The sequence below is a fragment of the Meriones unguiculatus genome, chromosome 20, assembly GCF_030254825.1.
Source record: "Meriones unguiculatus strain TT.TT164.6M chromosome 20, Bangor_MerUng_6.1, whole genome shotgun sequence".
Taxonomy (NCBI): Eukaryota; Metazoa; Chordata; class Mammalia; order Rodentia; family Muridae; genus Meriones; species Meriones unguiculatus.
Genome location: NC_083367.1, coordinates 3,273,515 through 3,290,542, shown reverse-complemented (window position 1 = coordinate 3,290,542; position 17,028 = coordinate 3,273,515).

Sequence of the window (17,028 nt, the reverse complement as noted above, 5' to 3'; positions counted from 1 at the left end):
GAGCGGGCGACACTTATGTGAATTATTTTACAGTGTTGTGGTTTTTGTTTCTGTTCTTTTGTTAGAAACTTGTTTCTGTGCTATATAGTGCGATATATCACTTTTCAGTGTTCCTGTTACAATAATTGAACAGGTGACAAGTATGTGAATTAGTTTACAATGTTGTGCTTTGCCCTTGTGATCTTTTGTTGGAAACTTGTTTCTGTGAAGTACAGTGTGAGATGTCACTTTACAGTTTTCCTGTATACCTAATTGAGCGGGCAACACGTATATATATTAGTTTATTATGTTGAGCTCTGCGTTTCTGTTTTTTCTTTGTAAACTTGTTTCTGTACCATACAGTGCGAGATAACACTTTTCAGTTTTCCTGTATTCCTAATTGAACGAGCGACACACATGTGATTTAGCTTGCAACGTAGTGCTTTGCGTTTTTGTTCTGTTGGAGCAGTACCAATTCACTGCATGGCGTCCTGTGAGGATGCTTGCTGGGTGGGTAGTTACCTCACACAGCTGCCCTCAGTGCAGGCCAGAATGGAATGTGGCTTCCCCATGCTGGCTTAGGGTACTTCTTCAGCTTACTCTCTTTACTTATTCTCCAGAGCTGGCATCTGTTCCTAAACCACTGTTTTGCTAATGATGCTTCCCATTGCATCCTCGTGCCCTGCTTCCATTTGGCAGGCACCCTAGAAGCAAGTTTCATCTGCATGGGAGTTCAAAGCTTGCCCTGTGGTCCAGCTGAGGCCAGAGCTGCCCAGAGAGGAGTAGCCTGAGCACAGGCTCCAGGCTGGGATTTTTTCCCTAGCTTGCGCCCTTCACTAAGCACCCTGGTATATGTGTGTTTATTTGGGGGCAGGGTACACACGTGCCCCTAAGTAGAGGACAGAGAACAGCCTGTGGGTGTTGTTCCTCTCTTTCTTTTTTTTTAATTTTTTATTTAACTTTTATTAATTACACTTTATTCCTTTTGTATCCCCCCATAAGCCCCTCCCACCTCTTCTCCCGGTTCCTCCCTCCCCCCTTTCTGCATGCATGCCTCTCCTCACATCCACTGATAGGGGGGGTCCTCCTCTCTTTCTGATCTTTTTTTTTGTTCTTCTCAATGCAGTTCATTCAAGAACCTTGAACAATTTTCTGACCCTGGGGAAAGCTAGACTACAGCTTAAAAGAGCCTCTGGGTAGCCAACCCAAGGGTGCCTCGTGGGCAATGCACATAGATCCACATACACGGTTGCAAGCGGGTTTTTACATACTTGTCAAATATTTCACTGGAAGCGGGTTTTTAAGTGCTCTGGAGTCATTTCGTTGCAAGCGGGTTTTTACACACTTCTCAGACGTTTCACTGGAAGCTGGTTTTTAAGTGCTCTAGAGTCATTTCATTGCAAGCGGGTTTTTAGTTGCTCTGGAGTCTTTTCGTTGGAAGTGGGTTTTTAAGTGCTCTGGAGGCATTTGGTTGCAAGCAGATTATTAAGTGCTCTGGAGTCTTTTAGTTGGAAGCGGGATTTTAAGTGCTCTGGAGTCATTTTGTTGCAAGCGGGTTTTTACGTGCTCTGGAGTCATTTCGTTTCAAGACGGTTTTTACATACTTCTCAGATATTTCACTGGATGCGGATTTTTTAAGTGCACTGGAGTCATTTCATTGGAGGGGGTTTTTAAGTGCTCAGGAGTCATTTCATTGCTAGCTGCTGTTTAAGTGCTCTGGAGTCATTTCATTACAAGCGGGTTTTTAAGTACTCTGGAGTCATTTCGTTGCAAGCGAATTATTAAGTGCTCTGGAGTCTTTTCGTCGAAAGCGGGTTTTTAAGTGCTCTGGAGTCATTTCGTTGCAAGCAGGTTTTTAAATGCTCTGGAGCCATTTCGTTGCAAGTGGGATTTTACATACTTCTCAGACATTTCACTGGAAGCGGGTTTTTAAGTGCTGTGGAGTCATTTCGTTGCTAGTGGGTTTTATCATACTTCTCAGACATTTCCCTGGAAGTGGGTTTTTAAGTGCTCTGGAGTCATTTCATTGGAAGCGGGTTTTTACATGCTCTGGAGTCATTTCGTTGCAAGCGGCTTTTTAAATACTTCTCAGACATTTCAATGGAACCGGGTTTTCTAAGTGCTCTGGAGTCATTTCTTTGCAAGCGTGTTTTTACATGCTCTGGAGTCATTTCGTTGGAAGTGGTTTTTAAGTGCTCTGGAGTCATTTCATTGCAATCATGTTTTTAAGTACTCTGGAGTCATTTCGTTGCAAGCAGGTTTTCACATACTTCTCAAACATTTTACTGGAAGCTGGTTTTTTAAGTGCTCTCGTGTCATTTTGTTTCAAGCGGATTATTAAGTGCTCTGGAGTCTTTTTGTTGCAAGTGGGTTTTTACATACTTCTCAGACATTTCACTAGAAGCAGGTTTTTTAAGTGCTCTGGAGTCATTTCATTGCAAGCGGGTTTTTAAGTGCTCTGGAGTCATTTCGTTGCAAGGGGATTTTAAGTGCTCGAGTCATTTTGTTGCAAGCGGATTTTTGCCTACTTCTCAGACATTTCACTAGAAGCAGTTTTTGAAAGTGCTCTGGAGTCGTTTCGTTGCAAGCGGATTTTTAAGGGCTCTGGAGTCTTTTCATTGCAAGAGGGTTTTTAAGTGCTCTGGAGTCATTTTGTTGCAAGCGGGTTTTTACATACTTATCAGACATTTCACTGGAAGCTGGTTTCTTAACTGCTGTGGAGTCATTTCAGTGCAAGCGGGTTTTTAATTGCTTTGGAGTCGTTTCAATAGAAGCGGGTTTTTAAGTGCTCTGGAGTCATTTCGTTGCAAGCGGGTTTTTACATACTTATCAGACATTTCACTGGAAGCTGGTTTCTTAACTGCTGTGGAGTCATTTCAGTGCAAGCGGGTTTTTAATTGCTTTGGAGTCGTTTCATTAGAAGCGGGTTTTTAAGTGCTCTGGAGTCATTTCGTTGCAAGCGGGTTTTTACATGCTTATCAGACATTTCAATGGAAGGGGGTATTTTAAGTGCTCTGGAGTCATTTCATTGCAAGTGGGTTTTTAAGTGCTTTGGAGTCATTTTGTTGGAAGCAGGTTTTTAAGTGCCCTGGAGTCATTTCGTTGCAAGCGGGTTTTTAAATACTTCTTAGACATTTCACTGAAAGAGGATTTTTAAGTGCCCTGGAGTCATTTCGTTGCAAGTGGGTTTTTAAGTGCTCTGGAGTCTTTTCATTGGAAGCGGGTTTTTAAGTGCTCCGGAGTCATTTCTTTGCTTGCGGGTTTTTACATATTTCTCAGACATGTCACTGGAAGCGGGTTTTTAAGTGCTCTGGAGTCATTCCATTGCAAGCGGGTTTTTACATACTTCTCAGATATTTCGCTGGAAGCGGGTTTTTTAAGTGCTCTTGAGTCATTTTGCTGTAAGCACGTTTTTAAGTGCTCTGGAGTCTTTTCGTTGCAAGCGGGTTTTTAAGTGCTCTGGAGTCATTTCGTTGTAAGCAGGTTTTAAAGTGCTCTGGAGTCATTTCGTTGCAAGCGGGTTTTTAAGTACTCTGAAGGCATTTCGTTGTAAGTGGGTTTTTAAGTGCTCTGGAGTCATTTCGTTGCAAGCGGGTTTTTACATACTTCTCAGACATTTCACTGGAAGTGGGTTTTTTCAATCCTCTGGAGTCATTTCGTTCCAAGCGGGTTTTTAAGTGCTCTGGAGTCTTTTCGTTGCAAGCGGGTTTTTAAGTGTTCTGGAGTCATTTCGTTGCAAGCGGGTTTTTAAGTACTCTGAAGGCATTTCGTTGTAAGTGGGTTTTTAAGTGCTCTGGAGTCATTTCGTTGCAAGCGGGTTTTTACGTGTTCTGGAGTCATTTCGTTGCATGCGGGTTTTTCCATACTTCTCAGACATTTCACTGGAAGCGGGTTTTTTAAGTGCTCTGGAGTCATTTCGTTGCAATCGGGTTTTTAAGTGCTCTGGAGTCATTTCGTTGCAAGCGCTTTTTTTAGTGCTCTGGAGTCATTTCGTTGCAAGCGGGTTTTTAAGTGCTCTGGAGTCATTTCGTTGCAAGCGGGTATTTAAGTGTTCTGGAGTCATTTCGTTGCAAGCGGGTTTTTAAGTTCTCTGAAGGCATTTTGTTGTAAGCGGGTTTTTAAGTGCTCTGGAGTCATTTCGTTGCAAGCGGGTTTTTATGTGTTCTGGAGTCATTTCGTTGCAAGCGGGTTTTTACATACTTCTCTTACATTGCACTGGAAGCGGGTTTTTTAAGTGCTCTGGAGGCATTTCGTTGCAAGCAGGTTTTTAAGTACTCTGGAGTCATTTCGTTGCAAGCGGGTTTTTATGTGCTCTGGATTCATTTCGTTGCAAGCAGGTTTTTACATACTTCTCTGACATTTAACTGGAAGCGGGTTTTTTAAGTGCTCTGCAGTCATTTCGTTGCAAGCGGGTTTTTACGTGCTCTGGAGTCATTTTGTTGCAAGCGGGTTTTTACATACTTCTCTGACATTTAACTGGAAGCGGGTTTTTTAAGTGCTCTGCAGTCATTTCGTTGCAAGCGGGTTTTTAAGAGCTCTGGAGTCATTTCGATGCAAGCGCTTTTTTAGGGCTCTGGAGTCATTTCGTTGCAAGCGGGTTTTTAAGTGCTCTGGAGTCATTTCGTTGCAAGCGGGTTTTTAAGTGTTCTTGAGTCATTTCGTTGCAAGCGGGTTTTTAAGTACTCTGGAGTCATTTCGTTGCAAGCGGGTTTTTAAGTGCTCTGGAGTCATTTCGTTGCAAGCGGGTTTTTACGTGTTCTGGAGTCATTTCGTTGCAAGCGGGTTTTTCCATACTTCTCAGACATTTCACTGGAAGCGGGTTTTTTAAGTGCTCTGGAGGCATTTCGTTGCAAGCGGGTTTTTAAGTGCTCTGGAGTCATTTTGTTGCAAGCGGGTTTTAACGTGCTCTGGAGTCATTTCGTTGCAAGCGGGTTTTTACATACTTCTGAGACATTTAACTGGAAGCGGGTTTTTTAAGTGCTCTGGAGTCATTTCGTTGCAAGCAGGTTTTTAAGTGCTCTGGAGTCATTTCGTTGCAAGAGCTTTTTTTAGTGCTCTGGAGTCATTTCGTTGCAAGCGGGTTTTTAAGTACTCTGGAGTCATTTCGTTGCAAGCGGGTTTTTAAGTGCTCTGGAGTCATTTCGTTGCAAGCGGGTTTTTACGTGTTCTGGAGTCATTTCGTTGCAAGCGGGTTTTTCCATACTTCTCAGACATTTAACTGGAAGCGGGTTTTTTAAGTGCTCTGCAGTCATTTCGTTGCAAGCGGGTTTTTAAGAGCTCTGGAGTCATTTCGATGCAAGCGCTTTTTTAGGGCTCTGGAGTCATTTCGTTGCAAGCGGGTTTTTAAGTGCTCTGGAGTCATTTCGTTGCAAGCGGGTTTTTAAGTGTTCTTGAGTCATTTCGTTGCAAGCGGGTTTTTAAGTACTCTGGAGTCATTTCGTTGCAAGCGGGTTTTTAAGTGCTCTGGAGTCATTTCGTTGCAAGCGGGTTTTTACGTGTTCTGGAGTCATTTCGTTGCAAGCGGGTTTTTCCATACTTCTCAGACATTTCACTGGAAGCGGGTTTTTTAAGTGCTCTGGAGGCATTTCGTTGCAAGCGGGTTTTTAAGTACTCTGGAGTCATTTCGTTGCAAGCGGGTTTTTACGTGCTCTGGAGTCATTTCGTTGCAAGCGGGTTTTTACATAGTTCTCTTACATTTAACTGGAAGCGGGTTTTTTAAGTGCTCTGGAGTCATTTTGTTGCAAGCGGGTTTTAACGTGCTCTGGAGTCATTTCGTTGCAAGCGGGTTTTTAAGTACTCTGGAGTCATTTCGTTGCAAGCGGGTTTTTACGTGTTCTGGAGTCATTTCGTTGCAAGCGGGTTTTTAAGTACTCTGGAGTCATTTCGTTGCAAGCTGGTTTTTATGTGCTCTGGAGTCATTTCGTTGCAAGCGGGTTTTTACATACTTCTCTTACATTTAACTGGAAGTGAGTTTTTTAAGTGTTCTGGAGTCATTTCGTTAAAAGCGGGTTCTTACGTGCTCTGTAGTCATTTCGTTGCAAGCGGGTTTTTACATACTTCTCAGACATTTCACTGGAAGCGGGTTTTTTAAGTGCTCTGGAGTCATTTCGTTGCAAATGGGTTTTTAAGTACTCTGGAGTCATTTCGTTGCAAGCGGGTTTTTAAGTGCTCTGGAGTCATTTCGTTGCAAGCGGGTTTTTAAGTGCTCTGGAGTCATTTCATTGCAAGGGGGTTTTTAAGTGCTCTGGAGTCATTTCGTTGCAAGCGGGTTTTTACGTGCTCTGGAGTCATTTCGTTGCAAGCGGGTTTTTAAGTGCTCTGGAGTAATTTCGTTGCAAGCGGGTTTTTAAGTGCTCTGGAGTCATTTCGTTGCAAGCGGGTTTTTACGTGCTCTGGAGTCATTTCATTGCAAGCGGGTTTTTAAGTGCTCTGGAGTCATTTCGTTGCAAGCGGGTTTTTAAGTGCTCTGGATTCATTTCGTTCCAAGCGGGTTTTTAAGTGCTCTGGAGTCTTTTCGTTGCAAGCGGGTTTTTAAGTGTGCTGGAGTCATTTCGTTGCAAGCGGGTTTTTAAGTACTCTGAAGGCATTTCGTTGTAAATGGGTTTTTAAGTGCTCTGGAGTCATTTCGTTGCAAGCGGGTTTTTACGTGTTCTGGAGTCATTTCGTTGCATGCGGGTTTTTAAGTGCTCTGGAGTCATTTCGTTGCAAGCGGGTTTTTAAGTGCTCTGGAGTCATTTCGTTGCAAGCGGGTTTTTAAGTACTCTGGAGTCATTTCGTTGCAAGCGGATTTTTACATGCTCTGGAGTCATTTCGTTGCAAGCGGGTTTTTAAGTACTCTGGAGTCATTTCGTTGCAAGCGGGTTTTTAAGTGCTCTGGAGTCATTTCGTTGCAAGCGGGTTTTTAAGTACTCTGAAGGCATTTCGTTGTAAGTGGGTTTTTAAGTGCTCTGGAGTCATTTCGTTGCAAGCGGGTTTTTCCGGGTTCTGGAGTCGTTTCGTTGCAAGCGGGTTTTTCCATACTTCTCAGACATTTCACTGGAAGCGGTTTTTTTAAGTACTCTGGAGGCATTTCGTTGCAAGCGGGTTTTTACGTGCTCTGTAGTCATTTCGTTGCAAGCGGGTTTTTAAGTACTCTGGAGTCATTTCGTTGCAAGGGGGTTTTTAAGTACTCTGGAGTCATTTCATTGCAAGCGGGTTTTTAAGTGCTCTGGAGTCATTTCGTTCCAAGCGGGTTTTTAAGTGCTCTGGATTCATTTCGTTCCAAGCGGGTTTTTAAGTGCTCTGGAGTCTTTTCGTTGCAAGCGGGTTTTTAAGTGTGCTGGAGTCATTTCGTTGCAAGCGGGTTTTTAAGTACTCTGAAGGCATTTCGTTGTAAATGGGTTTTTAAGTGCTCTGGAGTCATTTCGTTGCAAGCGGGTTTTTACGTGTTCTGGAGTCATTTCGTTGCAAGCGGGTTTTTAAGTGCTCTGGAGTCATTTCGTTGCAAGCGGGTTTTTAAGTGCTCTGGAGTCATTTCGTTGCAAGCGGGTTTTTAAGTACTCTGGAGTCATTTCGTTGCAAGCGGATTTTTACATGCTCTGGAGTCATTTCGTTGCAAGCGGGTTTTTAAGTACTCTGGAGTCATTTCGTTGCAAGCGGGTTTTTAAGTGCTCTGGAGTCATTTCGTTGCAAGCGGGTTTTTAAGTACTCTGAAGGCATTTCGTTGTAAGTGGGTTTTTAAGTGCTCTGGAGTCATTTCGTTGCAAGCGGGTTTTTCCGGGTTCTGGAGTCATTTCGTTGCAAGCGGGTTTTTCCATACTTCTCAGACATTTCACTGGAAGCGGTTTTTTTAAGTACTCTGGAGGCATTTCGTTGCAAGCGGGTTTTTACGTGCTCTGTAGTCATTTCGTTGCAAGCGGGTTTTTAAGTACTCTGGAGTCATTTCGTTGCAAGGGGGTTTTTAAGTACTCTGGAGTCATTTCATTGCAAGCGGGTTTTTAAGTGCTCTGGAGTCATTTCGTTCCAAGCGGGTTTTTAAGTGCTCTGGAGTCTTTTCGTTGCAAGCGGGTTTTTAAGTGTTCTGGAGTCATTTCGTTGCAAGCGGGTTTTTAAGTACTCTGAAGGCATTTCGTTGTAAGTGGGTTTTTAAGTGTTCTGGAGTCATTTCGTTGCAAGCGGGTTTTTACGTGTTCTGGAGTCATTCCGTTGCAAGCGGATTTTTCCATACTTCTCAGACATTTCACTGGAAGCGGGTTTTTTAAGTGCTCTGGAGGCATTTCGTTGCAAGCGGGTTTTAAGTACTCTGGAGTCATTTCGTTGCAAGCGGGTTTTTACGTGCTCTGGAGTCATTTCGTTGCAAGCGGGTTTTTACATACTTCTCTTACATTTAACTGGAAGCGGGTTTTTTAAGTGTTCTGGAGTCATTTCGTTGCAAGCGGGTTTTTACGTGCGCTGTAGTCATTTCGTTGCAAGCGGGTTTTTACATACTTCTCAGACATTTCACTGGAAGCGGGTTTTTTAAGTGCTCTGGAGTCATTTCGTTGCAAATGGGTTTTTAAGTACTCTGGAGTCATTTCGTTGCAAGCGGGTTTTTAAGTGCTCTGGAGTCATTTCGTTGCAAGCGGGTTTTTAAGTGCTCTGGAGTCATTTCATTGCAAGGGGGTTTTTAAGTGCTCTGGAGTCATTTTGTTGCAAGCGGGTTTTTAAGTGCTCTGGAGTCATTTCGTTGCAAGCGGGTTTTTAAGTGCTCTGGAGTCATTTCGTTGCAAGCGCTTTTTTTAGTGCTCTGGAGTCATTTCGTTGCAAGCGGGTTTTTAGGTGCTCTGGAGTCATTTCGTTGCAAGCGGGTTTTTAAGTGCTCTGGAGTCATTTCATTGCAAGGGGGTTTTTAAGTGCTCTGGAGTCATTTCGTTGCAAGCGGGTTTTTACGTGCTCTGGAGTCATTTCGTTGCAAGCGGGTTTTTAAGTGCTCTGGAGTCATTTCGTTGCAAGCTGGTTATTACGTGCTCTGGAGTCATTCCGTTGCAAGCGGGTTTTTACATACTTCTCAGACATTTCACTGGAAGCGGGTTTTTTAAGTGCTCTGGAGTCATTTCGTTGCAAGCGGGTTTTTAAGTGCTCTGGAGTCATTTCGTTGCAAGCGGGTTTTTAAGTGTTCTGGAGTCATTTCGTTGCAAGCGAGTTTTTAAGTACTCTGGAGTCGTTTCGTTGCAAGCGAGTTTTTAAGTACTCTGAAGTCATTTCGTTGCAAGAGGGTTTTTAAGTGCTCTGGAGTCATTTCGTTGCAAGCGGGTTTTTAAGTGCTCTGGAGTCATTTCGTTGCAAGCGGGTTTTTACGTGCTCTGGAGTCATTTCGTTGCAAGCGGGTTTTTAAGTGCTCTGGAGTCATTTCGTTGCAAGCGGGTTTTTAAGTGTTCTGGAGTCATTTCGTTGCAAGCGGGTTTTTAAGTACTCTGGAGTCATTTCGTTGCAACCGGGTTTTTAAGTACTCTGGAGTCATTTCGTTGCAAGCGGGTTTTTAAGTGCTCTGGAGTCATTTCATTGCAAGCGGGTTTTTAAGTGCTCTGGAGTCATTTCGTTGCAAGCGGGTTTTTAAGTACTCTGGAGTCATTTCGTTGCAAGTGGGTTTTTAAGTGCTCTGGAGTCATTTCGTTGCAAGCGGGTTTTTACGTGTTCTGGAGTCATTTCGTTGCATGCGGGTTTTTAAGTGCTCTGGAGTCATTTCGTTGCAAGCGGGTTTTTACGTGCTCTGGAGTCATTTCGTTGCAAGCGGGTTTTTAAGTACTCTGGAGTCATTTCGTTGCAAGCGGATTTTTACATGCTCTGGAGTTATTTCGTTGCAAGCGGGTTTTTAAGTGCTCTGGAGTCATTTCGTTGCAAGCGGGTTTTTAAGTACTCTGAAGGCATTTCGTTGTAAGTGGGTTTTTAAGTGCTCTGGAGTCATTTCGTTGCAAGCGGGTTTTTCCGGGTTCTGGAGTCATTTCGTTGCAAGCGGGTTTTTCCATACTTCTCAGACATTTCACTGGAAGCGGTTTTTTTAAGTACTCTGGAGGCATTTCGTTGCAAGCGGGTTTTTACGTGCTCTGTAGTCATTTCGTTGCAAGCGGGTTTTTAAGTACTCTGGAGTCATTTCGTTGCAAGGGGGTTTTTAAGTACTCTGGAGTGATTTCATTGCAAGCGGGTTTTTAAGTGCTCTGGAGTCATTTCGTTCCAAGCGGGTTTTTAAGTGCTCTGGAGTCTTTTCGTTGCAAGCGGGTTTTTAAGTGTTCTGGAGTCATTTCGTTGCAAGCGGGTTTTTAAGTACTCTGAAGGCATTTCGTTGTAAGTGGGTTTTTAAGTGTTCTGGAGTCATTTCGTTGCAAGCGGGTTTTTACGTGTTCTGGAGTCATTCCGTTGCAAGCGGATTTTTCCATACTTCTCAGACATTTCACTGGAAGCGGGTTTTTTAAGTGCTCTGGAGGCATTTCGTTGAAAGCGGGTTTTAAGTACTCTGGAGTCATTTCGTTGCAAGCGGGTTTTTACGTGCTCTGGAGTCATTTCGTTGCAAGCGGGTTTTTACATACTTCTCTTACATTTAACTGGAAGCGGGTTTTTTAAGTGTTCTGGAGTCATTTCGTTGCAAGCGGGTTTTTACGTGCGCTGTAGTCATTTCGTTGCAAGCGGGTTTTTACATACTTCTCAGACATTTCACTGGAAGCGGGTTTTTTAAGAGCTCTGGAGTCATTTCGTTGCAAATGGGTTTTTAAGTACTCTGGAGTCATTTCGTTGCAAGCGGGTTTTTAAGTGCTCTGGAGTCATTTCGTTGCAAGCGGGTTTTTAAGTGCTCTGGAGTCATTTCATTGCAAGGGGGTTTTTAAGTGCTCTGGAGTCATTTTGTTGCAAGCGGGTTTTTAAGTGCTCTGGAGTCATTTCATTGCAAGCGGGTTTTTAAGTGCTCTGGAGTCATTTCGTTGCAAGCGCTTTTTTTAGTGCTCTGGAGTCATTTCGTTGCAAGCGGGTTTTTAAGTGCTCTGGAGTCATTTCGTTGCAAGCGCTTTTTTTAGTGCTCTGGAGTCATTTCGTTGCAAGCGGGTTTTTAAGTGCTCTGGAGTCATTTCGTTGCAAGCGGGTTTTCAAGTGTTCTGGAGTCATTTCGTTGCAAGCGGGTTTTTAAGTACTCTGGAGTCATTTCGTTGCAAGCGGGTTTTTAAGTGCTCTGGAGTCATTTCGTTGCAAGCAGGTTTTTAAGTACTCTGGAGTCATTTCGTTGCAAGCGGGTTTTTACGTGCTCTGGAGTCATTTCATTGCAAGCGGGTTTTTAAGTGCTCTGCAGTCTTTTAATTGCAAGCGGGTTTTTTAAGTGTTCTGGAGTCATTTCGTTGCAAGCGGGTTTTTACGTGCGCTGTAGTCATTTCGTTGCAAGCGGGTTTTTACATACTTCTCAGACATTTCACTGGAAGGGGTTTTTTAAGTGCTCTGGAGTCATTTCGTTGCAAATGGGTTTTTAAGTACTCTGGAGTCATTTCGTTGCAAGCGGGTTTTTAAGTGCTCTGGAGTCATTTCGTTGCAAGCGGGTTTTTAAGTGCTCTGGAGTCATTTCATTGCAAGGGGGTTTTTAAGTGCTCTGGAGTCATTTCGTTGCAAGCGGGTTTTTACGTGCTCTGGAGTCATTTCGTTGCAAGCGGGTTTTTAAGTGCTCTGGAGTCATTTCGTTGCAAGCTGGTTATTACGTGCTTTGGAGTCATTCCGTTGCAAGCGGGTTTTTACATACTTCTCAGACATTTCACTGGAAGCGGGTTTTTTAAGTGCTCTGGAGTCATTTCGTTGCAAGCGGGTTTTTAAGTGCTCTGGAGTCATTTCGTTGCAAGCGGGTTTTTAAGTGTTCTGGAGTCATTTCGTTGCAAGCGAGTTTTTAAGTACTCTGGAGTCGTTTCGTTGCAAGCGAGTTTTTAAGTACTCTGGAGTCATTTCGTTGCAAGAGGGTTTTTAAGTGCTCTGGAGTCATTTCGTTGCAAGCGGGTTTTTAAGTGCTCTGGAGTCATTTCGTTGCAAGCGGGTTTTTACGTGCTCTGGAGTCATTTCGTTGCAAGCGGGTTTTTAAGTGCTCTGGAGTCATTTCGTTGCAAGCGGGTTTTTAAGTGTTCTGGAGTCATTTCGTTGCAAGCGGGTTTTTAAGTACTCTGGAGTCATTTCGTTGCAACCGGGTTTTTAAGTACTCTGGAGTCATTTCGTTGCAAGCGGGTTTTTAAGTGCTCTGGAGTCATTTCATTGCAAGCGGGTTTTTAAGTGCTCTGGAGTCATTTCGTTGCAAGCGGGTTTTTAAGTACTCTGGAGTCATTTCGTTGCAAGTGGGTTTTTAAGTGCTCTGGAGTCATTTCGTTGCAAGCGGGTTTTTAAGTGCTCTGGAGTCATTTCGTTGCAAGCGGGTTTTTAAGTGCTCTGGAGTCATTTCGTTGCAAGCGGGTTTTTAAGTGTTCTGGAGTCATATCGTTGCAAGCGGGTTTTTAAGTACTCTGGAGTCATTTCGTTGCAAGTGGGTTTTTAAGTGCTCTGGAGTCATTTCGTTGCAAGCGGGTTTTTCAGTACTCTGGAGTCATTTCGTTGCAAGCGGGTTTTTACGTGTTCTGGAGTCATTTCGTTGCAAGCGGGTTTTTAAGTACTCTGGAGTCATTTCGTTGCAAGCTGGTTTTTGTGTGCTCTGGAGTCATTTCGTTGCAAGCGGGTTTTTACATACTTCTCTTACATTTAACTGGAAGTGGGTTTTTTAAGTGTTCTGGAGTCATTTCGTTGAAAGCGGGTTTTTACGTGCTCTGTAGTCATTTCGTTGCAAGCGGGTTTTTACATACTTCTGAGACATTTCACTGGAAGCGGGTTTTTTAAGTGCTCTGGAGTCATTTCGTTGCAAATGGGTTTTTTAGTACTCTGGAGTCATTTCGTTGCAAGCGGGTTTTTAAGTGCTCTGGAGTCATTTCGTTCCAAGCGGGTTTTTAAGTGCTCTGGAGTCATTTCATTGCAAGGGGGTTTTTAAGTGCTCTGGAGTCATTTCGTTGCAAGCGGGTTTTTACGTGCTCTGGAGTCATTTCGTTGCAAGCGGGTTTTTAAGTGCTCTGGAGTCATTTCGTTGCAAGCGGGTTTTTAAGTGTTCTGGAGTCATTTCGTTGCAAGCGGGTTTTTAAGTACTCTGGATTCATTTCGTTGCAACCGGGTATTTAAGTACTCTGGAGTCATTTTGTTGCAAGCGGGTTTTTTAAGTACTCTGGAGTCATTTCGTTGCAAGCGGGTTTTTAAGTGCTCTGGAGTCATTTCATTGCAAGCGGGTTTTTAAGTGCTCTGGAGTCATTTCGTTGCAAGCGGGTTTTTAAGTGCTCTGGAGTCATTTCGTTCCAAGCGGGTTTTTAAGTGCTCTGGAGTCTTTTCGTTGCAAGCGGGTTTTTAAGTGTTCTGGAGTCATTTCGTTGCAAGCGGGTTTTTAAGTACTCTGAAGGCATTTCGTTGTAAATGGGTTTTTAAGTGCTCTGGAGTCATTTCTTTGCAAGCGGGTTTTTACGTGTTCTGGAGTTATTTCGTTGCATGCGGGTTTTTAAGTGCTCTGGAGTCATTTCGTTGCAAGCGGGTTTTTAAGTGCTCTGGAGTCATTTCGTTGCAAGCGGGTTTTTAAGTGTTCTGGAGTCATTTCGTTGCAAGCGAGTTTTTAAGTACTCTGGAGTCGTTTCGTTCCAAGCGAGTTTTTAAGTACTCTGGAGTCATTTCGTTGCAAGCGGGTTTTTAAGTGCTCTGGAGTCATTTCGTTGCAAGCGGGTTTTTAAGTGTTCTGGAGTCATTTCGTTGCAAGCGGGTTTTTAAGTACTCTGGAGTCATTTCGTTGCAACCGGGTTTTTAAGTACTCTGGAGTCATTTCGTTGCAAGCGGGTTTTTAAGTGCTCTGGAGTCATTTCATTGCAAGCGGGTTTTTAAGTGCTCTGGAGTCATTTCGTTGCAAGCGGGTTTTTAAGTACTCTGGAGTCATTTCGTTGCAAGTGGGTTTTTAAGTGCTCTGGAGTCATTTCGTTGCAAGCGGGTTTTTAAGTGCTCTGGAGTCATTTCGTTGCAAGCGCTTTTTTTAGTGCTCTGGAGTCATTTCGTTGCAAGCGGGTTTTTAAGTGCTCTGGAGTCATTTCGTTGCAAGCGGGTTTTTAAGTGTTCTGGAGTCATTTCGTTGCAAGCGGTTTTTAAGTGCTCTGGAGTCATTTCGTTGCAAGCGGGTTTTTAAGTGCTCTGGAGTCATTTCGTTGCAAGCGGGTTTTTAAGTGCTCTGTTGTCATTTTGTTGCAAGCGGGTTTTTAAGTGCTCTGGAGTCATTTCGTTGCAGGGGGGTTATTACGTGCTCTGGAGTCATTTCGTTGCAAGCGGGTTTTTACGTGCTCTGGAGTCATTTCGTTGCAAGAGGGTTTTTAAGTGCTCTGGAGTCATTTTGTTGCAAGCGGGTTTTTAAGTGCTCTGGAGTCATTTCGTTGCAAGCGGGTTTTTAAGTGCTCTGGAGTCATTTCGTTGCAAGCGGGTTTTTACATGCTCTGGAGTCATTTCGTTGCAAGCGGGTTTTTCCGGGTTCTGGAGTCATTTCGTTGCAAGCGGGTTTTTCCATACTTCTCAGACATTTCACTGGAAGCGGGTTTTTTAAGTACTCTGGAGGCATTTCGTTGCAAGCGGGTTTTTAATTACTCTGGAGTCATTTCGTTGCAAGCGGGTTTTTACGTGCTCTGGAGTCATTTCGTTGCAAGCGGGTTTTTAAGTACTCTGGAGTCATTTCGTTGCAAGCGGGTTTTTAAGTGCTCTGGAGTCATTTCGTTGCAAGCGGGTTTTTACGTGCTCTGGAGTCATTTCGTTGCAAGCGGGTTTTTAAGTGCTCTGGAGTCATTTCGTTGCAAGCGGGTTTTTAAGTGTTCTGGAGTCATTTCGTTGCAAGCGGGTTTTTAAGTACTCTGGATTCATTTCGTTGCAACCGGGTATTTAAGTACTCTGGAGTCATTTTGTTGCAAGCGGGTTTTTTAAGTACTCTGGAGTCATTTCGTTGCAAGCGGGTTTTTAAGTGCTCTGGAGTCATTTCATTGCAAGCGGGTTTTTAAGTGCTCTGGAGTCATTTCGTTGCAAGCGGGTTTTTAAGTGCTCTGGAGTCATTTCGTTCCAAGCAGGTTTTTAAGTGCTCTGGAGTCTTTTCGTTGCAAGCGGGTTTTTAAGTGTTCTGGAGTCATTTCGTTGCAAGCGGGTTTTTAAGTACTCTGAAGGCATTTCGTTGTAAATGGGTTTTTAAGTGCTCTGGAGTCATTTCGTTGCAAGCGGGTTTTTACGTGTTCTGGAGTCATTTCGTTGCATGCGGGTTTTTAAGTGCTCTGGAGTCATTTCGTTGCAAGCGGGTTTTTAAGTGCTCTGGAGTCATTTCGTTGCAAGCGGGTTTTTAAGTGTTCTGGAGTCATTTCGTTGCAAGCGAGTTTTTAAGTACTCTGGAGTCGTTTCGTTGCAAGCGAGTTTTTAAGTACTCTGGAGTCATTTCGTTGCAAGCGGGTTTTTAAGTGCTCTGGAGTCATTTCGTTGCAAGCGGGTTTTTAAGTGTTCTGGAGTCATTTCGTTGCAAGCGGGTTTTTAAGTGCTCTGGAGTCATTTCGTTCCAAGCGGGTTTTTAAGTGCTCTGGAGTCTTTTCGTTGCAAGCGGGTTTTTAAGTGTTCTGGAGTCATTTCGTTGCAAGCGGGTTTTTAAGTACTCTGAAGGCATTTCGTTGTAAATGGGTTTTTAAGTGCTCTGGAGTCATTTCGTTGCAAGCGGGTTTTTACGTGTTCTGGAGTCATTTCGTTGCATGCGGGTTTTTAAGTGCTCTGGAGTCATTTCGTTGCAAGCGGGTTTTTAAGTGCTCTGGAGTCATTTCGTTGCAAGCGGGTTTTTAAGTGTTCTGGAGTCATTTCGTTGCAAGCGAGTTTTTAAGTACTCTGGAGTCGTTTCGTTGCAAGCGAGTTTTTAAGTACTCTGGAGTCATTTCGTTGCAAGCGGGTTTTTAAGTGCTCTGGAGTCATTTCATTGCAAGCGGGTTTTTAAGTGCTCTGGAGTCATTTCGTTGCAAGCGGGTTTTTAAGTACTCTGGAGTCATTTCGTTGCAAGTGGGTTTTTAAGTGCTCTGGAGTCATTTCGTTGCAAGCGGGTTTTTAAGTGCTCTGGAGTCATTTCGTTGCAAGCGCTTTTTTTAGTGCTCTGGAGTCATTTCGTTGCAAGCGGGTTTTTAAGTGCTCTGGAGTCATTTCGTTGCAAGCAGGTTTTTAAGTGTTCTGGAGTCATTTCGTTGCAAGCGGTTTTTAAGTGCTCTGGAGTCATTTCGTTGCAAGCGGGTTTTTAAGTGCTCTGGAGTCATTTCGTTGCAAGCGGGTTTTTAAGTGCTCTGTTGTCATTTCGTTGCAAGCGGGTTTTTAAGTGCTCTGGAGTCATTTCGTTGCAGGGGGGTTATTACGTGCTCTGGAGTTATTTCGTTGCAAGCGGGTTTTTACGTGCTCTGGAGTCATTTCGTTGCAAGAGGGTTTTTAAGTGCTCTGGAGTCATTTTGTTGCAAGCGGGTTTTTAAGTGCTCTGGAGTCATTTCGTTGCAAGCGGGTTTTTAAGTGCTCTGGAGTCATTTCGTTGCAAGCGGGTTTTTACATGCTCTGGAGTCATTTCGTTGCAAGCGGGTTTTTCCGGGTTCTGGAGTCATTTCGTTGCAAGCGGGTTTTTCCATACTTCTCAGACATTTCACTGGAAGCGGGTTTTTTAAGTACTCTGGAGGCATTTCGTTGCAAGCGGGTTTTTAATTACTCTGGAGTCATTTCGTTGCAAGCGGGTTTTTACGTGCTCTGGAGTCATTTCGTTGCAAGCGGGTTTTTAAGTACTCTGGAGTCATTTCGTTGCAAGCGGGTTTTTAAGTGCTCTGGAGTCATTTCGTTGCAAGCGGGTTTTTACGTGCTCTGGAGTCATTTCGTTGCAAGCGGGTTTTTAAGTGCTCTGGAGTCATTTCGTTGCAAGCGGGTTTTTAAGTGTTCTGGAGTCATTTCGTTGCAAGCGGGTTTTTAAGTACTCTGGATTCATTTCGTTGCAACCGG